Here is a 26056-nt window from a genome sequence, read left to right as displayed (position 1 = left end):
TTTTTGGATAAGGAGGAGTTTAAATGTAACTTTAAGAAACAGATGTGACAATGCTGCACACAGGCTTTTAACTGAGAAATGTGTATGACTTATCAGAACAGGGTAGAAAGGTAAGGGTTATGAAGGACAATGAATGACCTTCAAAACATACCAAAAGCTTGACCTTGTGCGGAATGGAACTGTATAGGCCAGCTGTTGCTAACATTTGATTGATTATATCCACATAGTAAAAGGGAGTTCCCCATTCAACATGCAGAATAAAAAAATTTCCAGTTATACAAGATCAGACGCACAAAATGGCAGCATACTGTATTTTTAACTCTCGGTAATTGGGAGCCCGGGAATGGATTCCCTACTCACAACCACATAGCAAAAAAGGGAGCACCAGGACTCTACAGACTTGGACAATCATCTTTTTGCATAGATATCGGAAGCACCACACAGCCCTTTCCAGCGACCTCATGCTCTCCCAAGGTTGACACCCTCCCCACAGACAGACACACTGCTGATGGCTGTGCCCAAGAGGTCATTAAAGGCCTGGAACTTGGTTTTTATCCAGGACACTCACAAGCCCAGACACTCCGACACCTCGCTCAGTCTCTCGAGATCCCCAATCAGAGCCTCTGCGAAGATCACAACATCATCAGCAAAGTCAAGATCAGTGAATCTTTCTTTACCAACAGATGCCCAACAACTGCAGAACCCTATGACCTTACCCGACACCCAGTCCATGTGAGCATTGAACAGCGTAAGAACAACAACACACCCCTGACGAACCCAGGAATTGATTGGGAAAAACGCAGAGGTTCTGCTCCACTCTGCACAGCACTTACAGTCCCAGTGTAAAGGCCGGCCATAATATCAAACAACCTCGAGGGGATCCCATGAACGGTCAGAATGACCCACAGGGCAGCTTGATCGATTGATTTGAATGTTTTACGAAAATTAACAAAGACTGCAAAGAAACTCTGCCGATATTTGCATTTGTGCTCTGTGGGAATCCTCAGTGCAAAGATGTGGTAGATGGTAGACTTCTTAGGCATAAAACCAGACTGCTCTATTTGCTGGTAGGTGAGCAAGTGATCACGGATCTATTCACCTAAATAGTGAAAATGTAAATGCTAACTCTTATTTCAATAGAACCACACAACAGCACAAACAGCTTAAAGTATGTTCTCAAAGCATCACAGTTTCCTCATAGAACCGAGCAATTAACTTTGAAACTGATTGTCACAGTTTGTTTTGTGTATATCTACTCAAGTTTATATTCACATTAAGGAAACATACAATTTAGTTCATTCTCATAGAGACACACTGACTGAACATTTAATTTCGCTGTAAGGTTATTTGTTCACTTTCGCTACCATGAAAGAAAAGCCTTTCAAATTAATTATGATCATGCAACTGCAGCATCAGATTACTGAAGGAATTAACAGTAAATAAAGGAGGTCTACTATAGTTTTAATTTTGGATGACCTATTTCTACATCTTCATTTACTGATAAGATTATGAAATTTACTTTGTGCACTTAATCTTACCAAGCTGACCAAATCACTCCAAGTATTCAAAAAGTGATGTTAATTATGCAGCACATGTCTGTCTGTCTGTCACTTTGAACACATGCAGTTCAATAATACAGCTTGCATTTACAACTGCATTGTGGAAACAACATTGTTTATACTTTTTAAACCACAATTAACTACCAGCAGCACCCAGATACTAATAGTGATTTAAAATATTACCTCAAAGGTTTGGTAGGTTTTCATCAAAAACTACTGCTTTTTTTTTTTTTAGAGGAGCTGGAAAGTTACAGATTTCTAAATAAAAAGTGTCACCATTACCTATCATGCTATCAATCAATCCTTATTACCATTAACAACATTGACAATTTGTATTACAAAATTACAATAAACTACTAAAATGTTGAGTAATTATACAATTAAAATAAATACAGCAGGAGAACTAAAATAGTACAAAGCAAGTTTATCATTAACAGAAACTAAAACGAATAGGTAAACTATTAATAAAAAACATTTTTGTAAACAAAAACAAACAAAACACTGTCAAAACATGTGTGATTGACTATGTTAAACAGTGACAGTTCACCAAAAATTGAGCGACATTAAACAGTATATTCTAGTCTTAATGAAGCACGCCAAAATTATTATTTTGCTCAACTAGTAAATTATGATGCAACTTCTGAATGTGCAAGTATCTCCACCGTGCTAGACTACATTCATAGTTGCCATATATTAGATTTTCAGTGCTCAAGATAGAAGTATCAGATACAGATAACCAATTACAGAATTTCAGTCTGTTCGCAAGTGATGGCATATTACTTGTAACTATGAGTGAGCCTAATATACAGTATGTACACAGCAACAAATGCAAAAAATGCAAACTAAGCCAAAATTTCAGATCGTACATGAGGTCTGATATATGTTAAGATGAGCTGCTGGTTTTCGTTGTACTTCCTGTATATTAAGGTGTAATTTAAACATCTGAAGTTGAAATGTGCTGGTTAACAAAACCTTTACCTTATGGACAGAATAATTATAAGTGAAAAATGGTTGTTTATTTTGCAGGTGTCTATGTTCTGTTGACAACAATTCATATGCCACTTCACACAGAAGGAATCCTGTTTGAAAATAAAACTGCACAGATGAAGAGAGTCACAAAGTCTACATAAGTGAGGAGGATTCTGTTGACGAGTAATCACTTGTGCTTTAAAAATTTATCTGACAAAAAGAATCTGTTTTCTGACCCCTGGAACATTTCAGGCCTGGGGGTTACATATTCTATAAATAAACTTAATGTGATTGAGAAAAACTCAGCATGGGAGTTTTTATTTTAGATACAACATTAAAGATGTCAATTGGAAGAACATTATCTTGGAGTTGGATATGTTCTATGCTGTAGTCATTAAGAGTAAAAATCCTACAAACCTTAAAATTCACCTACAGAGACATCACAAATTGGGCTACATCATATTTCTAGTCAAAGAAAAAAAAAAGGATGAAAAATGGCAACAATTTTCAGAGCATATATTTGTTCAGCACAAATAAAAAAAAAAAAAAGAAAAATTTCAGAATTTTATAATTGAGTAAAATTCTTCATATTCATTATCAGGCTTAGTTTTTGCTTGTTTTTAACAGGACACATTTATGATTCTACAAACATTAAACTAATATTATATCTAAACCCATTTATTGTACAGTTCTGTCTGATTGCAGTACAAAACTAAACTACATAACTGTTAAACCATACCATAATTACTAAAACTGAAACAAATATATACAGTATATAAAATAAAAACTTTGTGGAATAAAAAAATAAAACTAAAAACACATAATGAAGGAAAACTAAAATGAATTTCGAAGTAAGATCACAAATAATTTAGAGATAAAAATGCAAAACTATAACAACCTTGGTACAGAAAGCATACATGACACATTTTATCAGCAAGTCCCATGAAGTGGAACATTACATATTACCACAAACACAGTACACAATTTATAGAAAGCATGTGTCTCCTCTACCATTAAAAAGATAAGTTTGTTAGTTTAATCAGCAGCTATAAATTGGCCCAACACACGTGTGCCCTGTGATACAGTAATGGCAAAAAATAAGGCTGGCTCCTGCCTTGGCCCCAGTACTACCACTATAGACACCAGCTCTCCAAGACTCTGAACTAAACAGGATACTTAGAAAATGGATGGACAGAGTATAGCAAAAGCTGGAAAGGGTTATAGTATAGATAAAGGTCATTAAATGTGATTGAAAGTTTATATCAAAGAGTTTTTAAGTAAACAAAAGAGTTTTTAAAAACGAACAAATATCACAATGGAAACCAGTAAAAACAAGATAACTAATCGGATAAATCTTCAGAGTATTTGCCTTCAGTTAACACTCCAGTATCGGCTTTCAGACTCTGTTGTAACTTGTTGATGCTTTTGTCCAGAGAGACTATTAATTAACAAGGGAACTGCAACAGTCTAACCGAGCTGAGATAAAAGCATGGCAAAACAACTCAACATCAAACTCCAGTTCTTAGGTCACTACACTAGAGTCGTATTAGCTTTATCGGAGACTTTTTGATTCTACTCTATGTTGACATAAATAGCAATTTATGACATTGATCCTAATCTACTGTACAAAGGCTATTAATGCTTATACTCTAATACTATATCATGACAATATACCAACCTTTTTTTAAACAAAAAAAAAGGATGTAGGGATACCCTAATTTATTTTATCAATGTACACCTGTTAAAACTTCTAGTGATGCTGTTCATATTGCTTTTTAAAAAAAACTGTTTCAATAATAGTGATGGCTTTATATCCATATTTTTTCTTTTCACCCTTGCATTGTCTTTCACTTCTACATAAACCATATTGGCACACTGAATCAATGTCACTCTGCGAAGGTCATCCTCTTGACCTTGAAACAGGACTTCATAGTATGACAGAAGTGTCAGATACAGAATCATTACTTCATCCAGCTTAATACAGCACTGTCTACCTGGTAGCACTGGGCATAAAGCAGGAAACAACCCTAGACAGGGCACAGGCCATCAAAGGGCTCAAATACCCACACCCACACTCTAGAAAGGGGTCGAGTTTGAATTTTCAATTAAAGTAATGTGCATATCTTTAAAAATGTGGGAGGAAAACTATTAATGTTCGGAGGAACTTGCATGCAAACATGAAAGAATACTAAAATTCCATGTATTCCACCAAAATCATGGACTTTAACCTACACCAAGGATATTCGCCCAAGGAGCATAGCGTTTGCATTTTGAATTAGACTGAGTAAGTCTGAGAAATGTCAGGTTTGGATTCAGTACTCGTGAAGAGCACTGTGTAGAGTAAATTATGTTTAAAATAAAATACTGTGCAGTTTGCTCAGCACAATGCACAATTAAAATTCTTCTCCCCTACAAGCCATAAGAATGTAATTGTAGGAACGAAAGCACATAACTAAGATAAGTGACAGGTAAGAGGGTGCAATGTACAGGATAAACTTATATTCAAAGTTATGAGAATGGTTTAACACCTGCTTGGTATTGATCAAAATAAAAGAGACATGCAACATACTAAAATCCGTAAGAGTTTACTGATAATCATAGCTCTTAGTTGGGTATCACAGTAGCTCAAACGTGGTGTGATACACATTTATTTAAAAAATGAAAACACAAAGCCTGTTACTAATACAGTAAAGCCATACATACAATAGACAGAAACAATTTATTTAACTTTATTGCTATAAATGAATGAAATATCTGGTTAAAATGAAAATAACGAAATTATGCTCACATCATAATATTCTGAAAATCACTAAATCCAGTTCAAGACCAAGGAGGGCCAAAGCTTATTCCTACAGCATTGAGCGCAAGACTAACTTTGGACAGAGCAGCAGTCCATAACTGGGCTTGATGAAATTCATACAAATAAATTAATGCAAACATACAAGGACAATGATAATCACCATTACACAATAGCTCACCAACTTAAACACTTAAATAAATAATTGAATAGAGAAACAAACAATTAGTTTGGAATACTGAAGACTCTAAGGTCAAGATGCTAAGTTAACACCACCTCCCTGGTTACAATTAAGCGCAGCTTGGAAAATCTGCTAGTCCTAGTTTTAACAGACCTAAGAAAAGGAAAGGGAATTTAGGAATGGGCTCATTTACAGCGCTAATTTGACAGTGTCTTCTTTATAATGATTTTGATCAATAATCCTTCTAAATGTAGGAAGGGCAATTTGTCCAGTTTCCATAAGGCATTAGAATCAGCAATGGCTCATCCAATCTGCACTATGCATTAAAAAGTAGAGGCATACTGTTCCATAGTCTAAATTTAGTCTTACAGTTCAGATGGACTGACAGTCATACATTTTACTGTTTCCCAAATTCAGTCCTCTCAAGACTACTTAAGCAAATTACTGCACAACTAACTTCTTTTAACCCAGAGATTAAATAGGATGACTTTTCAAAGATACACAGATAAACCAATTACTAGTAACTTAAAACAACCTCAAGAGTCAATTTTCAAATATACAGGGTGAGCCAAAAAGAAGTACTACATTTATTCTATAAAAAGGCAACAAGATAAAATTAGAATTACATGTGTTTTAAAAATTATGTCTTCAAAGTGGTGGCCATCATTAGCAATACACTCTTCGAAACGATTTCTGAACGCTCGCATAACTCGTTTGTCCATTTCAAGAGGAATAGGGACGATTTCATGCTGAATAGCATCCTTGAGGGCTTCAAGGTTTTGAAGTTGGTGTGTGGATATCTTCAACTTGAAATTGCCAAACAAGAGAAAATTGCATGGAGTAAGATTAGGCGAATGTGAAGGCCACCAGACATTGCCACACAGGGATATCAGCTTCCCTGGAAACATCTCCCCCAAAACTAGCATGGATCACAGCTCAGTATTAGTGGTTGCTCCATCCTGTTGAAACCAGGCATCCACCACATCCATTTCTTCCAGTTGGGGCTGTAAAAAGTTCTCTACCATTTCAATGTAACATTCTGAAGTTACAGTGACCGCTGCTGCCCCTCCTCAAAAAAAGTAAGGGCCTACAATGCAAAATACTGCAATGTCACACCAAAGTTCACAAGGGTTGGTTTCAGTCCAATAGCAAAAGTTTTGCTTATTTACACAATCATTCATGGAAATGCGCCTTGTTGCTGCACATGACGATGGCATCTCGATGAATGGTTTGCAAAATGTTCACGCAGAACTCTCTACAGCTCTCCCTGTCTCTTTCAGTGAGTTCCTACAGTACCATCATTTTGTATGGATGGAAATTAAGATCCTCATGCAAAATTCTCCATGACATATTGGAAATGCCTAAGGCAGAAACATGTTTGTGCGCTGAACATCTAGGAAACTGCAAAATTCATGCCCTTACAGCTTGGATATTTTCATGGTGTTCATACTGTCCGAGGACGGCCTAGAGATTTTCTGTTTAATGTTGTACCCATCTGTCAAAATTAAGCCACCCACTGAAGAATTGTTTTCTGATTTGGGACATCACCATTAGGAGGAGTGCTGAAATGCGTTTGGAAGGCATATTGTGCAGTGATGATGGATTCATTGTTTTTGAAGAACGCTTCGACAGTGAAAGCACAGTGCGCACTAGACCAAGGCATGTTGCTGACTGCAAACTACATGGGATCGCCTATCAAAGGATCTCCACCCCAACCCACTTGGCAGCCTCTACCTCACACAATGACCTGTACAGAAATATCTTGTCTTCTAAAATACAAACAAATGCCCCCAAGCTCACTGGATGGATGTTCACAGGGATGTCACAATACCAGAATTTTAGTATTCAATACCAATACAAGTGAAATTTCATGACACTTTATACCACGGCAAAAACTAGCATCAACATTCATAAATATCAAAATACAATGCAGGATGTGAATTTCAATGTAATAATGGATATGGGACCCCCAGGTGTAACAACAAATGGGGGAAATATTATAATCTTAAATGAGATTTTAGCATAGGGTTTAAAAAGATTGATATATTAATATGGACTTCCAAATTTATCCTAGCATGTGCACATTACAAATTTATTGTTGGACATGTTCTCTCCAGTAACTGAAAAATACTGCTTACTTAAAATAGAAATTCATGCATTATTATTGCTGTGCTGTTGAATTATCTAATTCCAAGATAATTTAGGATATTTAAATTCAAACAAATTCCTTAAATTGGTTTGTGTAACAAAATGTCTTTAAAATCTGGTTTGTCAACGAATCACTCTGTTAGCTTTATAACATTTGTGAATATAAGAATATTTGCATCATTAGCTGGTTAAAAACAAAGAGTAACAAATAAGTAAAATTGATTCAATTTTCAAATGTCAAAAAATCCTGAAACTTTAAATTTTCCAAATCTATGCCTCCTTTCATTTTTTTAAACCCCCCATATTTGTCCTAGTCTTTCGGGGCATGAAATGACTCTCAAACCAGAATACACTTCTGGGGAAAACCCATTAAATAGTGAGTTCCAAAAATCAGGAGTGATCTCCCCTAGACTTGCTCGTATACTCAAATATAGGGATGGATATTTGAGGAGTAAACCGCAAGACAATGATTATATTTTTATATTGTGTACATTAAAGAACCATCAACAACAAATCCAATAAAATAATAATATATTGAACAATTATTATTAAAGTAAAGTTGAATAAATCGGAATCTGCAGCTGCTTAAATAAAAGGTAAAGTACCACTTCTGGTTAACAGAAATAGCTCAAAAGTTGATAGACATCTACGTTTTGCACCTAATAGTTGCATGCAAAATTTGGTTGACCTAAGTGAAAGCGTACTCATACACACACACAGACATATTTACAAAAATGGTAAATGGTTTTCTGACTCAGAGAGGTCTAAAATGTCCAGATTCATCAAAATCTCGAAATGGAAGTTTTGGAGGATTCCAATACTTTCCCTATATTTTGTATACAAGAAAGTCAGGGAGGTCTAAAAGGTTGAGATTCATCAAAATCTCAACATCGAATCTATGTACAATTACAATATTTTCCCTATACTTCATATACGAATGTAAACAGCGGCAGAAATCCTGTGCTCCAAAGGCTACACCCACAAGGCTTCTCCCTAAAATATCCAATTTCTCCAGTCCATGCGCTTTAAACTGCCACCAGGGTTTCAAATAGAGAGAAAAAAAAAGATACTGAAAAAAATGACTTGATGCTGAGAGAAAATAAAAATCTAAAATTACTGTTATCATTCATGAGCTCAGTAGCACAAAGTAATTGAAACTTAAATGAATTTACACATGGTAGTAACGCGCACAGAGACAATGGAGACAGACGCACAAACACGTAGACCACCACAGCTACTTGGCTTCACACATCTGAGAAATGCCTCTGTGTGCTAGGATATCCTTCTTTCATTTTAAGCATTGCATCATCATATGACATAGCAACAGCAAACCGATTGATAAGCATTGCGGTCCATGGATATACAACTTGTTAAATGGCTGCAGCTATTTTGTCATGGTATGTTTGCATTTCCAATTAGACAGTAACATTAAATACCTTTAGATATTTGTTTAGTAGTGTAGTTGAAAGGTGGATGTTGTGCAGCATCATCTCTGCATCTGCTGGTGTTGATTCAGGAGTTTTGAGTACTGAAATCTTCATTATCAGCTCTCCCAATGGTAGCCCTTTTGATGGACTGTGACATAATGTTAACTTTAAATGTATAATTTGCATTTCTGATTTTTATTAATATAACTGCCAGTTCTTTCAAGCCTACATCGACAACTACACTATACTCATAATGCAGAAAAACAGAGCATACATAGCATCTGCAACAACGTATCATTCACTTTTACCATTCGTCCATTGATGCCATCAAATGCCAATGAATAATCTGATACTACAGAAAGTTTTTTCCATTGCATCTCTATACATACATCACACATTTTATAACTGTAAACAGTTTATAGTAACAGAAGCTCTGATCTTTCACCACATTCATGAGGCATTGGGTTAGTTTAGAAATGTGACACTCAGTGAGCCGTCTAATTATTCTTATCCAGTTTTAAGCAAACTTCTCTCTGGTTGTCTCTAGACGTATATATTACACGTCTAGCTTCAGTGAGACTACATTTGTGCAAAGTTTAACTTCCTGTGTGAAATCGATCTTGTCAACTTTATATTAATCTATTATTTCAGAACTCTCGTAAAACACCCTTTTTATTGTGCTGTTTTCAAAGTATGTAATTTAACTTTGTTATTGATTAGCCTCTGACAAATATTAACCATTTGTATATACATATTTAGAAATGAAATATGTGGTTTTGCCTGTCCTGCTAACTGACATAATCGTAGTGCTTTGAAGCACTTAATCAACTTTATTTTGATATAAACAATTGGAGCAGCTCATTTCATCACCAGTATAGACAAGCCAAATAGCTAATTCATTTAGAAACTTGCATTGACTTTTACTTTCTACAGTTGTTTGCACCACCAGTGTTCAGAGTCCTATATGCTTCACAGCACATAATGCATGCAACGGTTCCCTCGTGACCGCATACTGTTCAAAACCAGTTAGAAAATGGATGGACGCTTAAAAGCACATCCGTGGACTCTGTATAGAACATGGTATTAAAAAAATTATTCATCACGCCACTATTTTCTCTCATCTTACAGCATTGTGACACAAGTTTAGCGACTAAAACCAATATCTAATTAGTCACATCATTGCGCACTCACAAGGCACACATGAAGCTATTTATACATTAACTTAATGGAATAAAAGTGATAACAACAAAAGCATGTGTGTTTGTCTTGAAGACAAAGGATTTCTAGACATTCTAATTTCCTTTTCAACATGTGGTGATGCGGTGCTATACCTTCATCAACATGACCCATTTTTATATAGTCCTTATTCATGCATTCTTCACGCATTACTTTCTGGAGTTTTCGGTCTACTTGCAGTTATGCACGAGTCCAGTACTGACTGTCATTCAGTACTTTCAATACTGAAAAAAAATATAAAACCATTATGTCTTTGGAAAATTGGTACTGACTGGTACCAAAAGTATTGGCTCTTTTGACATCCCTAGTGGTTCAAAATACAGCAAAACAATGACCCGAAACATAACGGTCACCTAGCCAAGTAGTTTATCAGAAAAAAAACAGTGGAAAATTGTAGACTGGCCAAGCCAGTATCCTGATTTAAACCTAAATGACAATGTATTGCTCAGAAATAAAAGTTGAAATTCTGTACTTTAGTTTCTTGTTCATCTTTTAACCTAGAATGCATATTTTATGAATATATAATGAGAAACATAAGTGTAATCTATCTATAACAAAAACAGCTTATATTATCTTATTGTCCTCATATTTTTGCTTTTCATTGCATATACACAGACACATATAGATAGATATATATATAGAGAGAGAGATATGAATGTGTGTTGCAAACAAATGAAAATATGGTGTGATTTTAGTCTGTTTGTATCACACAAGGGACCATCTCAAGAAAGAACAGCAGTCCACCACAATACACACTCATACTGGGTCGATTTAAAACAATCAAAAAACCTATGAAACATATCATTATATTTTAAAAAAACGTATTGAATATTTACAGCTCTTAAGCCTATCAAAAAGACCAATGCTTGGGATTTTATCCTGGTATCATCTTACTGGTAAACTGGGTGAACTTTTTTGGTTTGTTAAGCTCAAAAGTGAAACCTGTATCCAAGAACTCTGGTGAAAACTAAAAGGAAGTTAAAGGCTGAAAACAGGAAACACTTTTTTTTTTTTTTTTAAACAAAGGGAACAGGGAGTTTGAAAAAATATCCACTCATATTTTCATCTCTCAATAACAACTGAAAAACCTTCTACATGGTTATGTTGATAATTTTGGATTAATCTTTAGGAATTACAATATTTCAACAAAAATATCTTCTACTAATGCAATACTAATGCATTAATGCAATTCTACTAATGCAATAATAATGCATCAGCCAACTTATTCTCAGTCTGTTTACTATGCCTAAAAAAAAAAGAAGTTACAAGTGCTCAAAACCCTCAACATCATCAAAATATATGCATTATTATCTTGTAGTAGACTAGCAGAGGTACTTGGCATAGCTTATGGTGGAATAAAGTGCAGGTGTGGTAAATAAACACATTCTCCAGGGGGAACATTTCAATCCTTAAGCCAAAGTATCACTAACTAAACCCACTGTAGGGGTGTAACTTGGTATACCTGTAAAAAAAAAAGTGCAAGTACACTCAAAGTTTGGAACAAAACACTGCCTATAATCTTTGCCTGTACAAATGGAGAATCTGTACAAAATTTGGTGGAGATGACAGATTCAGTACTGTGGATCTACATAAAACATTTACCACTCATTCACATATTTGGCTTAAGGTATTCGATGGCCTCTTCGGTTTGCTCTCTGCAGAAGAACTGTGACATGGGCACCTCTTAAACTAGTAAAGTTAACCAGCATGAGTACACATGTAATGAAACGCCTATATATAATAACTCATACCCAAGGATATAAAAACAAACTCACTCCTTGAAGGATGGATCCCTACTAAGAGATATACAACACAAAGTATACTGTAATGTCTAAAAACGGTGAATCAGATCTAAAAGGGTTAAACAAAAAGAAGGAACTGCTTGCCATATGGCTTTGATATTCCTGACAATCAACCTTATAATATATTAAGTATGTAAAACACATGTATTAGTATATAAATAACTAATTCTACCTATACTGTCATACACACATGCCCACACTGTACCCATAAAGATGTGCATGTAGTTACATAAATAGTAAAACATATTCAACACAAGGAGTTCCTAAAAACTTCAAAAACTGGACAGGCTTGACATTGAAAATACAAAAAAAGAAAAGGCTTGCCATTGTACAAATGAGTGTACACGGCCAACCGACAGAGCACACTGAGCTAACCTCTGCATCCATGTGGTCTACAACTGATGCCTGATGGTCTGTTCACTGCCTGCAAAACAAAACTCTAAAGAAAATGCCTTTGGATGCCAGCACTCTTAAAGTAACTCTCCCAATATGCGCGGGCTTCTCTACAAGTAAAAGATGAATGAGACCCATAACTGACATCAAGTTTACTGTGCACGAAGCAGCGCTCTGGAAAGGTAAACCAAGATGTCTAGTGAGCAATACAGTATGTCATGGGAATATCTCTTATTACTACAGCTTTAAAACTGCCTTTTCCTTAATGTATCGGCCGAGTAACTTACTTTATCGGTTTCTTAATTTTTAAACTATGAAGATGGCAGAAGTTATTCATCCATGTGAATAAATGGTTAAAGAGATTCTGAAGGCTGGCTATATGTACGTTTAGTAAGTAGAGAGAGAGAGAGAGAGAGGGAGAGGGACTGTCAAACGTGTTTAATAAACGCAAGCATTCGAAAACGAACGGTGTTGCTGACAAACAGACAAAACGCCGAACTTCTCACCCTCGCTGTCCTGTCCAGAAGCAGATTGTGGCACCTTATGATTTAAGCAGAACCCTCTCTCTCCTCCCCCTCCCGTCAATCAGTCCTGCTTTATAGCCTGATATAACTGTGTACAGGCAACAACACACTATCTCCATCTTGAAATCATATTTAAGCATTTAACTAACAGCCAGCCAAACAGCAACCTGCTCTCATTTTACTGCAATCCAGCTTTACCACCAGGGCCTTTTATTTTGGGGGCACAATTTCGCTAAAAATGCGGATTTTCACATAACTCTCAACACCATTCAGTAGGCCAATAATTTTAAAAGACATATTACATAAACTCCTACCCGTGGTTAAGGGGTTTTCTCCTCTTGTATCCTCCTTTTATTAATTAGTCTTCTTTATTTTTTTATTTATTTTCTCTCTCTCTCTCCCCCTCTCTCTCTCTCTCTCTCTCTCTCTCGTCCAAACAACAGCCAGCAAATCCAAGATGGCCGCCAGGTACCCCCGCAACACGGTTCGCCTGGCGCCCCGCCCACCACATTCCAATTGGTCAGAAGAACACAGTGGTATTGGTTTATAGGTTTTGGTGTCTGTCATTTACAAAAGGGTCAGATCCTGTGCCTGCATTCAATTGGTTAGCCTGACGTCGTTCACAAGCCGGTGATAATGTTTTCGTGTTTCGATTAGAAAGGCTTGGTTTCCATTCGAGAAGCAAAACCCGCCTCTTAATAGGAACCGATACGGTAGTTTCTGGTGACGTCCTGCAGACAGGAGGACCAGGAAGAGAGGAGTTTCTTTTACTTGGTGCGAGATTTGAACTCTTCGCGTAAAACACCCAACGGCAATCACATTATAAGGAAACCATTATTAGCAAAATCGTACTTGACACAGAGACTGGAGACTCGATTCCTACTACTTCGCTCGATAATTTCTTGATGGAAACATGTCGCTAAACGATTAAATTGTGTCATTTGTGACTTTGACTTATTATTAATACCTGCATTTGTATATTTTATATTTTTCTTCCCCCGTGACCCTGTATTCGGATTCAGCGGGTTAGAAAATGGATGGATGGATGGATATTTTTCTACCTATCGTGATCTTGTCAATGATATTATAGAGAATCCCCGTTTGGAAAGGAGGCGCAGTATGACAAAAAATGGGATTGCAGGAAACAATTTATTCGTAATAGTTTAAAATAAGCGAAGAAAATTAAAGAGGAACTATTTATAAATAACTATAAATCTCTCATTGTTACTGCCATGAGAGACGCCCTAAATACTCCTTTTCGGAACTTTCTCTCAGACGCCCGATTCCCACTCTACCGTTATTCCCTTCACTTTCCACCTCCTCTTGACATCCTTGAACCTCCCAGAAGCCATCACCCTTCTTTTTAATTCAGCCGTTCAAGGCACCTCCCAGTGTCAACCCTATCCCAGGCTACATTCTCACTCGGGTGTTATCATGCTTTCTGCTCAAAAATGAATAAATAAGCATCGAGTTTTAGGGTTCTTGAAATACCCATTAGCGACTTGGTAGCCTGACTGTCAATTTTAGATGGCTTGTAGGGTTGTCAGGCACTGGCTGTTCACTGACCCCGTAATTAAGGTCTCCAAGTGAAGTATTCTCCACTTGGGCAGATTCGACCAAGTCCAATGATATTCCTGTGGGTCTCCCCCTTCTGCTACAATAAGTAGCTAGTTCACCTTGATGAAGAAACACTGGGCGATTTTTAGTGGGGAGTATACAACCCAGTATTTGGCTCACTCTGATCCAGGCATTGTCGAGTTTTGGAGAACGACCCTATTTACATCATAGGCTAAACTCTCAAACTGAGGATTGACTTAGTGTCTCTGAATGATAATACCATTTCTACAGTAGGTGAGACTGGCTTTGTGCAGATGCCAGCAAGCGTAGTTTTGTGCAGCATCCAGGAGAGCTTGCAATTGATGAGTATATTTGGGAACAACTGGGGTCTCACCAGAGTCTGTTGCCATCCTACACATAAGTGAGGCGGGTGTCTGTAGCTTGCACCCTAACATCGGGATGTACAGGATGCAAGGGTGTAGAATGGGTCTTCTGAATATGCAAGTGTTTCTCACATCTGCTGAAGTACCGTGCTCTCGAATATTCACCCCGATCAAAGTGGAGCTCATCTGGCATGCCGAACTGACTGAACATTCACGCAGTTAAAACGTTTGCGACAGCAGTGACGTGTGCCAAGGTTCATGGCTGGTGAGGCACTGACTCCTTCAGAGTCAGGTTTACAAATATATGAACCCAAAAGAGTAGCTTATTCGCTATTCAATTGGCAGTATGTACATTGGCTACTGGTTATATTTCATATCTCATCAGCATTCTTTACACACACAGGTAAGGTACATATCTGTCTAGGAAAGAACGTTACATTTATAGTGGCGAGAGAGAGCGAACAGAGCGGAGTGCGTTTGCTTTGCACCCCCCATGTGTTCTAAATTTGCCTTTGCAATTCCACAATTCATTCTCATTCAATGCAAATAGAGTGGTGTACAAAAAAAATGGATTTTAATTTTGAAATATTTAGTTGTTTTTAAAAGCTTTTCATTCTGATGTTTTAGTCAATTTTAATACAGACTGTTCAACAAAAGGATAACAAGAACAACAAAAGAATATTTTATTTAAGGTCAAAATTTAGTTTTTAAATATTGGATTTTTTTTTCTTAGTCTGATCTCATTTTTTATAAAATTAAAAAAACGTTTATGGTCTTACCTTTATTTGTAAATGAAGTCCATGCGTCTATCCTTCTCCACGAAAATCTCTGTCATTTTCTTGTAAAAAAAGTCCTCCTTATTTTTCTTTAGTTTTAATAGTCTTAATCTTCCATTTTGGCAGTCAGTTGGAAAAAAAATAAAAATAAACTGGCTTTCTGATACCGCTAACTTATTGGCGCCAAGAGCCTCTCCATAGAAGAACAGCAACAATGATTAGCGCCCCCTTCAGGGCAGCACAGTACTGTCTGCCTCACCTTGTGCCTTTTTACTGCGGTTATATGTCCAATCAGCAACACTAAATATGTCACATACGTTCATTAAAGATATTAACCAGACTGTGGACTGTGGAAAGTCAGGGTGTATAACAAACGTGTGTGCAGTCATCATATTGGCGACATACAGAGAGACAGCAACAGGCACACGCCAATTATTTGTGAGGTGAGGCTCATCGCTGTTGAATCTCGCATGTCTCCCTTGCATTTCAACAAAAAATGCACAAATTCAGCGATTTTGACTATAAAAATGATCAAAATTATTTGAATCATACAGAAAACCAATTTATAGTACAGACCAGTGGACAGATGTATTTTATGTTATCATTATTATTTTTTTTACTTTTCATGATTCTCCCCTGACCGCAAGTCACTGTGACAGTCACAGCTTTTTGGTCCGGGAAGTGATACACTTCAGGCCACTTTGTAAAGTAATCCACTACAACCAGAACAAACTTTTTGCCTTGTTGCATCCAAGGGAAGAGAACCAGAACATCAGTTCCTACCCATGGCCATGCCTACCCGGTACTGTTGTAAGGGAGCTGTTAATTGTCAAGCAAGCCCAATTGAAAAAGTTGCTTTGTCATGTGTCACTTGGGCTAATTCTACTGGCCAGTAGCCACTCCACAAGTCAAAGCTCGAAATCCAGTTAGACCCTACCACCAGATCAAGGGCTTTATCCATCAGCGGAAGTGGGTACCAGTCCTTCTTGGTCACCTGATTCAGCTTCCGATAATAAGTGTAGAAGTGCCAATCTTCAGTCTTAATGAGCACCACTGGGGAGAACCAGAGAGATACTAATGGCTCAATGATGTCCACTGTAGGCATGTCTTTGATAAGAGCCACTGCCTTCCCTTGGAGTGCAATTGGAAGGCACCATGGTTGTTACTTGAGGGGCCGTGTGTCACTGTAATCAGTGTTATGCTGGACCAGGTGCATACAGTATGTCTGCCTTCAGGCTAGGGAGGTAGTGAACTAGTCCTGGCATTCCCACAGTAAACCCCGCAGTAGCTGTTGCTGGTCTAGGCTTAGTTCTTGTCAAATTGCCTTCCACATATTCTCCAAAGGAGAGCTCTAATCCATAGCTTTCACCATTAGTTCAGTTTGGTGGCTCAATTCAAGCATGGGGTCACCTTATCTTACTCACTGGTAGATGGAGAAGGGAGCAGCCCAGCAATCTCCAGGCAAAATTTTGTCAAACCTTAGCTTGGAATAAACAGTTAATTCTTAAGATGCAAGCTTTCTAAATGTTAGCTACCAAGACCAGATGACACCACTCCTGCCCCCCAACTTGTTGGATGGCTATTGTACACCCTCTAATAAAGGCATAGATGCCTGTAGTTGTGACAAATCAAGCAGTTGCCCCTTGGTTAGGACAGTCTGGAGGTGGGAATCAAAGTGTACTGTAGACACGAAGGCTTTGATGTTTACAAATACCCTTACAGTCTGGCTCTAGAGCGTCACTGTGAATTGGGATTGCCAGCCGCCCTGTTTACGTAAGTGTAACAATCTCTGTGTATCTCCACTGAGGAACTGCTGCAGGATCAAGAGGTGCCCCCCGTCTACTCTAGACTCAACCCAGGCAGACAAATCTCCAGCATGTTGCTGCATCCCTCGTTTCTCCACTGTGCAAACCTGGGTCAAGTGGGCAGAAAAGGACTGACTGTCTAAAGGGTGGTTATCAACCCATTCTTGCAGAGGAGTATCACAGCTGGTGAGTTCATTCTTCCAAGCATCCTCTAATGCTTCTACCAACATGCTCAACTGGGTAAGTCATAAATAATGCCTCAGCAGGCAGGAGTAACCCCTCTTAGAAGCACATCCCATGTCAATTCAGCCTGTGCAGTTCGCGAAAAGACATTCTTTCACCAGCCTGGTTTGTCAGTGCAGCCATTGTTACCATCCCAAGGTTAATTCAGTTTATCCAAAGAGACGCTTAGTTGCTATGAGAAGCCAAGGTAAGTCTGTCAGATCTTCTTGTGGCTCATCTTCTAGTAATTGTATGTTATCACCTTTTAAGATTGCTGCCAACTATATGACCTTTTCCCTTGGAGACCAACCATTTGCAGCCACTATAATTTTGAATCATGCCCAGTAAGTCTCCCGTGGCCTACTTTGAACAAAACGACCAGGTTTTAACATGGGTAGTACTACTGTTTTAGCATACTCAATGTACTAAAATACAGTCTGCTAGTCACAGTTGCTGGCACATGTCATCTCCCAGCCTCCATCAAGCCACTGTTCGAAAGTTCTTCCATCTTAACATCCTATACATCGGGTGGTGGGTCTGACCAATATTCTTCATCCATCCTCAAACCTACTGCGGACCACTTGATCAGGAGATCCCGCTTCTAAACACCAGTGTAGCAACCCCCCAAGTAGTTCTCAAAAGAGGGCACAGCAGGACGCAGAAGTAGTTACAAGAAGCCGTTTATTCTTAACAGTTCAAAATAAACAAATGTAAAGCAACTATGAAGAAAATTAAACAGGAACTATCTATAAACATCTCATTGTTATGGCTGTGAGTGAAGTGTATCTTTTCAAAACTTTCTCCCAGGCGCCTCCTTTTGCCATTGTGGAACCTTCCAGAATTCCCCGCCTTTCTTTTTATCTCACCAATTCAGGGCACCACCCCTTTTTATCCTCCCAGTGTCCATTCTTTCCCTGACAGACACTCCTCCATTTCACATTCCCAATCTCCCACCACACTCAAAAGGCATTCCACCTGGGATGCTGCAATAGTAAGATTGCAGTTTGAAGCTATTATATGACTTAATATAGCTCATAGTGTTGTATTTTTATTTTTAAATTACATTGCAACATAAATAAATGAAATCTAAGGCAGCTATTTGATAAGATAAACAAGGTTAAAGATTATTTTCACACTGAGAAGAAAAGAAGGTAAAAAGGCACAACATTTCTGCTATGTAGCCTTCATCAAGTGTACTTCTGTAAAGGAAAAGCCAGAAATTCTGTTTGATGTTGAAGAAGCTGATGGTTATTTAATAGTAATATTTATTTAGCTTTTCCCTCTTTGGCTTATATTTTTCAATACAATCTGTCAGGCTAGCTAATTGCAGAATTCATGGTATAATAAATAGCCAGGGTTAAACAACTGAGCCTGGCAAGTGGGCCACAGGAGGGCCCCAGGGTATATATGTAGACATGGGGAGGACAGCCAAAACTCATTGGTCCTTTATCACACTCATTGTATCATTGGAAGGTTACAGGGACCTGAGCCTGAATGGGATGCCTGTTCACCACAGGGTATATTAACACCAAATATATCTTCAGTATTAGAATGAGTCTGGAATGTCATTCAGTCAGTCATCATCCATCCCACTATATCCTAACACAGGGTCATGGGGGTCTGCTGGGGCCAATCCCTGCCAGCACAGGGTGCAAGGCAGGAGCAAATCCCTGGGCAGGGTGAGTCTGGAATGCCTTCTTTTTAATATGAGGAGACTAAATTTGTATGCAGCAGTCCTGCCTTGTAAATTAGCCATTTTAGAATAGCTCTCCACACAAGAAAATGCAGTATGAGCCATGAACATTGTTTTAGATGTTGTGGTGAGTGGCTGGGGCTAATACCCAGCCGGGACGCCCAGAAGGACCGGAGGAGGGCTTGCGCCTCCTCCAGACCACCAAGGGGTGACCACCCTGGGGGCTTTCGGAACCACGGGTGTAGAGCTTGGAAGCTCAAACCTGTAGGGGCCCGTGGTCACCGCCAAGGGATGCCTTTGGAGCCCTGGATCTCAGCACTTCCCCCACAGTTGGATGTTCTGGGGGGAAGAAGAGCGGGGACACCCGGGGTGCTTCCGGGGATGCAGCCGGCACTTCCGCCACACTGGAGCATGTTGGTGGAAGATTGCTGGGAAACACCTGGAGCACATCCGGGTGCTTATAAAAGGGGCCGCCTCCCTCCATTCGATGGCTGGAGTCAGGTGAGGAGAAGGACGAAGTCTTGGTGGAGAGGAGTGGAGGCGGCCTGAAGAGAAAGAGGCAATGGGGTGTTGGCCTGGACTTTGGGGGAGTTTGAGCTTTGTGGTGCACTTTAACTGTAAATAATAGTTGTAATTAAACGTGTGGTGGTGCTTAAAATGATGTCTGCCTGTCTGTGTCTGGGGCTCGTTCCACAATGTGTCCATTGAAAACTTGCTTGAAAGCATGCCTTCTGCATTACAATCCCCGGTGTGAGAAAGAGGTGCTCAGATATAAAACAGTAAAACCTTAGTGACGATGAAGTAAAATGAAGTTCTCCAGTAGACAATATAGTGACGAAAGTCAGATGTAGTGATCCTGCATCGATTTTCAAGCACATGTTAAACACATTTTTACTCTCTGGCTTTTAACTGAGTATGGGATGTTGGCTAACTGTATATTTTTATTAAGAATCTCTTCAGTTCTTATGTGCTTATGTGTTTATGTGTTTCTGTTTCATTTACCCTTTGGTTTTGTGTGTCTGATATGCTGTGTTTTTATTGTACAGCACTTTGGTCAGCCTTGACTTTGTTTTTAAAGTGCTTTATTAATAAGTAAAATAAATAAATAAATAAATAAATAAATGTTGAAAATTGTCCATTCGTCCAACAATGCCAATCAGTGACTAATGGGAAAAGCCAAGGGAGCAGGAGAGGAGATGCTGCCCTTAGATTGGCAGGTTGGTATCACTGAAACTAGAAGGACATATTTGAATGACAGACCCTTTACGTCTGGCCCTGTCCTAGGTTGGCTTTAGCACACTCAGACTACAGTTCTGTTGTTCTCATTATCACACAAAAGCACACCAAGACCTTGCAATTTCTGTATGATAAGAATTATACTGGGTTCAATAAATGAAGAATGCCCTTTAGGCAACAATCAATTGGATCCATTGTACCAGGAGTCTACAAAATCTACCGACAGGTCTTTGCATGGCATTACCCTCAAGCAACTTCTAGTCTTTGAGCACAGTTTTGCTGTTGCGTGTCTAGTGCCCTAATATGCTGTAGACCAGGAATATCCAACCTTTTTTCCCCTGAGAGCTACTTTTACAAAATGAAAATGGCCAAGAGCTGCTCATGTTTTCTAACGTTTATTCTCATAGCTTATTTCAACCCAAACTGACTAAATAAGCTTGTTTTGCCTGAACATTTACAAAATGTTGGTGTCCACAACTCACATTTTGCAATTAAACATCACAAAAAAATATTTAGTTCACCTGCAAGTGCATTTTGTATGTCTGAATGCATCTCACATCATTGAATTAAAACATGAATGCTGTCAAAACAAAACAATGCAATTCCAAATCCACAGATATGACTTCTTCATTTGTCATTTTGTCACATGTCACGGTTTCTCTTTATTCATATGTGTGATGTGTTTTTTAGTTAGTCAGATGACTGGCACTGCATGGAGTCAACAAGAGAGGCAGGTGTGTGTTGGAGTGGAGCCACTTAGGTTCACTCTTATGGAGTCTTTTAAATGTTAGTCTCTCAGTCTTGTTCTGAACTTTGATTTCATGACATTCATGTCAGACTCACTGAGGTATGGAGACCAAACTAAGCAGACATTTTCAGAGCTGCTTAGTGAAGATTCTTACAGTTATCTGGCTCTACTAAGCTCCAGAAATGCTGAGAATGCTGTTGAGACTTTAAATTGCTAATTTTGAAGGTTTACTAAAATATAATATATAAAATCCAATGTCTGTCTGTCTGTCCACTTTTCACGAGAGACCTACTTAACGGATTTAGATTGGTTTTTATTTCTATAATTTGCTTGAATATTCCGGTTGATTTTGCGACTTCTCTTATTTCGCTATGCATCATCGTTCACTTGCGGTACTGATTTATTTGAGCAAATCCGAGAAAAAGGCCATCCTCACTCACTCGCCAGCTTACTTAACTCCGCTTAGCTAGTAAACAAGAGAACAATTGAATTCAACTTTGTTTGATATTTAAAATAAAATGTTACTTAGGTCTTAATGAGTTTGAGTCCGGATATTCTCTTAAGTGTCTGCCACATTTTAAAGATAGATTGCAATTCAGATTGTGGATTGTGATTTTGTGTTAAAAGGATCGTGATATGATTTTTTGGAAAGATTGCCCACCCCTAATTTGACTAATCAAGTTTTCAAATCTATGTGGGATTCATTAACCCTTTGGCAAGCTACTTGGAAAGGGGTTGCAAGCTACCGGTAGCCCATGAGCAACATGTTGGAGACCCCTGCTGTAGACTGACCAAAGTTTGAAAGCCAGATCATCCCAGAAGAAGATGTTTGCATGGTATCTGTTACCCATCTAGTAACAGCAAATAGTAGTGAAATTATGAACCATGTAATAAGACAAGGATTCTCCTGACCAAGGCATTATACTCTACAAAACTGGCCTGCTCTCTTAGAGTGTACTCACACCAGGCATGTTTGTCCTGTACCGTGCCCAAGTGTGATTGTGCCCCCTCCCAACTCACCCGCTGGCCTGCACTCACACTGTATTTAAAGTTCTGAGCCCGGGCAAGCTTCTGTCAAGACCATGCGACTTTGTTTAAAGCCAAAACAAGATCCAAACACAGAGAGAAAACATGCACGTCAAAATGATTTGACTTATTTTGTGGTTGTTTTGGAGTCGTGTAGGACAGGATAACGCTCTACCCTCTTACAGGTTTATTGAGTGTGCAACGCAGCGTTTTGCTGTTAATCGTGCTGCACATATGAGAAGATTTTTACAGAGACAAATGATGTTAAGGGAGGAATCTGCAGCTTTTCTTGCCAGCTACAATTCACTTTCATGTGTAAGGTGAGAATAAAAACCTGTTTCTAACTCAAATTGTATTGAATGAAATGAGAATTACACTATCTGACTTGTCGCATCATTGACATCATGACTGTTTTCTGTGTTGGCGCACGTTTAGCGATCACACTGTTCCCAAATCCTACTGAACCATGTCCAGGCACACCTCTTCCAAGCGGGCCACAGCACGGTACGGTTGGTCCAGCACAGAGCGATCACACAAATCAAACAAACTACACTTTCTTACATGCAGACAGAAGTGCTCAGGCACAGAACAAATTGCCAGTGTGAGTACACTGTTAGAAGACATCAGTTTCCATTATTAACCATCCCTTTTGCACTTATTTGTGTAGAGTGTGCCGGTTCTCCCTTTGTGTTTTCTGTGGGTTTCCTCCCTTATCCCAGAAGCATTTGGGTTAGTATGGCAGCCCTGGAGTGCAGTGTTTGGACCACTGAATGCACCAAGTCATAAAGATTTGTCATACTGTTTATTGAAAAGTTTGAAAATTTCCATTGTGTAATCATCTTTAATATTCCTATTATGGAAGATCATTTTCCACCTGCTAATCTAATAATTATAGGGGCTTCTGTGTGGAGTCGGGGTATTCTCTCTCTCTCACTCTTTGTGTCTCTGTTTTTTATTGTTTTCCTCCAGGTTCTCCAGGTGTTCTGTCTGCTGTGCAAAATGTCGACATTAAAGGTCAACTGTTCACTTAACTGATATTAATAGTTTTAAGCTAAACAATCATAAATATTATACAATTACCTCACTGCACTGTACCACCTGATACAGACACTTACTTTCAGACTCGTTGTTCAGCCAAATACACACTAGAGGACAATATGCAAGCTACATGTCAGCTCATTTTACCCCCAGAAACAGACCTGCTATCTTCAGTGAAAATGAAGCGTGCTAAATGTAGATGAGCATTTTGAGCAAAAGTGCTAACTGTGAAATATTATTCCGGAATACAAAGCAAGAGAGCTACAATGTGTTATCACATACAAATCAGGCATGTTGCTTGTGATGCGGGCCTGCAGCCCCCTCCCATATAGGCAGCAAAAGTGAAGAAAACGTTTTCTGAACAGTGGTTTGAGGAAAGCACATTGAAGGTCCATACAATGATGGGACACAGCACGTTACCAAATAATGTGTTTGACAACTTTCACTGGCTAATCAGTTATCTGTTATGATTTTTGGGAGGATTCATGTCTTTTATGAGTAAGGATAGAGGTGGTTGTGAGACTGACCAACAAATCTGTGCCAGGAGAAGAGTTATGAATGCTGTGCTGTACTGAATCTTTTTTTTTTTGCATTGCTGACTTTAGTTTTCCTTTCAATACACTATTTTGTTATCTTTAGACTTCTTTTCACTTTTTATCATTTTATTTTTGTTATAAAGCATCACTGTCTTGCTTTTCATGGGTGCTGCCATTTTAGTCTGGCTGGTGCAATTATAACAATCTGTTGCTGGATTGCAGTGACCAGAAGTGTGACAGGAGATGTCTTTGGAGTGGCGCTAGATTCAGTAACAAACTTTGCGATAGTAGGTAATGAACAATTCTTAGGTTTAGGGGCAATTTGCCAAATGTTTTTAATTTTGGATTTGATTAATGTTTTGTGCTTGGCATATTGTTTTTCTGATACCTTGGTTCTGACCTTGCAACATTTTTTCTACAACAATTTTTCTCTCTTCATTTCTCAGACCACTTTTTTCTGCTTTTTGCCAATTCTTTCACTTTGGGAGAACATCATGACCCAGGGTACCACATTCCAGCTAGAGGCATTGTCACCAACCATATTTTTATGGAGAAGACACAAGAACAGAAAACTAAGCCAGGTCAGGTCAGGTTGGGAAATACTGGTACAGTGTGTTGCCACACCCACCACACGACGAATTACCAAGATGGTAACCCTCCAGGCAGACCTTCAGTCCAGTCCCACCCCCAGGAAATGACCATCTATTTGGCTCAACTAGGTGTTACATGGGTGTCCCTTTGATGTGGTCCATCCTCTCAGGTCATGAACGATGAGTATCCTGTGAGCCGGATCACCCTCAGGGAATCGCACCACATGGCCATAGTGCTGTAACTGACGCTCCCTCACAGTAATGAGGTAATGTGCCTCATTCGACACAAAGTCAAACCAGCAGTACCCAAGGATTCTCTGAAGAGACACAGTACCAAAAGAGTCCTGTCTTTATCTCAGGTCACTAGATAGTGGCCATGTCTATCAACCATAAAGCAAGACAGGAAACACCAGGACTTTTAAGACTTGGACTATGCCAGCCACAATCAAAACACTTACATTCACAGCTGACTTCTGGACTTCTCTAATATCCAGGGATTCCATTCAAGTAACACGCCAGAACCTAGCTGAAATCTGACAGATGAAATTGGCAGTGCTACAGGCACAAAATTTTGCCCACAGATCTACAGCTGACAGCCTTACCTGGAAACTAACTTTTGCCAGGTAGACACAGGTAAAGTGGTAGCATGTGTTCATGTGAATGGATGAAACATTTTGCCTGCTAATTCATTCTAATGTTTCACTCATACAATGGCAGTTTTAATAGTGCAGGAAACTGATTGGACAAGAGACTCAAAAAAGAGTTGGGGAACTGTCCCCTTATAATGTCCGGCAATCTTGCACAAAAATGAGCGAAAAAAGGTGATCAAAATCATAACAATTAATGTCTAATAGAAGCTGAAGGTGAGTATTTATAGAAAATGGTGACTAGAAGGAAGTATTAGTGGAAATGACATCATAACTGGGATACAGAAGTGACTTCATCAGGATGCGACCAGAAGTGACCACATCGGAAGTGGCATCACCAGGTAGGGTCGGAAGTGACGTGATCGAAGGGCAACCAGAATTGGAAATGGAATGGGAGCCATTTTGGGAATCCAGAACTGTTGATGGTGAGTGAATTATTTTATGGCTTTTCTTCAACAAATCTCGTGTAAGAAGGAGAGAGGCGTTAATACCTCAGGACTTGTTGGTTGCCTCCTAAGCACATGTGTGTGACAATAAGTATAGTATCTTACCTGTTGTGAGAGGCTGCCTCACCCTAACTGTAAAACTCTGTGCCACAAGAGCATTCTCAGCTGCTGGCATGACCGTTAATAGGCTGTACACATGACTGACTGACAAGCAAATAGATGTACTTTTTAGTAATATAAAGGAGAGGTTTGTTGTTTTTGCTTAATATTCAAACAAATTGCTACACACTTAATGCATACGGTACCTAACATTTTTC

General features: G+C 38.7%; 1 protein-coding gene across 3 annotated transcripts in view; it reads right to left on the bottom strand.

The window, feature by feature from the left end:
* cnot3a (CCR4-NOT transcription complex, subunit 3a) overlaps positions 1–13484 on the bottom strand; it is a 120373-nt gene extending 106889 nt beyond the window's left edge. For 2 of the 3 annotated variants that reach the window (XM_039741671.1, XM_039741672.1), the window contains exon 1: positions 13351–13483. The gene's annotated coding sequence lies outside the window, so the exon portion shown is untranslated. Of the gene's footprint in view, positions 1–12799 lie in introns of all 3 variants that reach the window. The other variant, XM_039741670.1, reaches the window with a different exon arrangement.
* Between the last annotated feature and the right edge of the window lie 12572 nt (positions 13485–26056).

This window comes from Polypterus senegalus, chromosome 18 (assembly GCF_016835505.1).
Source record: "Polypterus senegalus isolate Bchr_013 chromosome 18, ASM1683550v1, whole genome shotgun sequence".
Lineage (NCBI taxonomy): Eukaryota > Metazoa > Chordata > Cladistia > Polypteriformes > Polypteridae > Polypterus > Polypterus senegalus.
The sequence above is the reverse complement of the archived record's forward strand: the minus strand, read 5'-3'. Positions and strand labels throughout refer to the sequence as shown.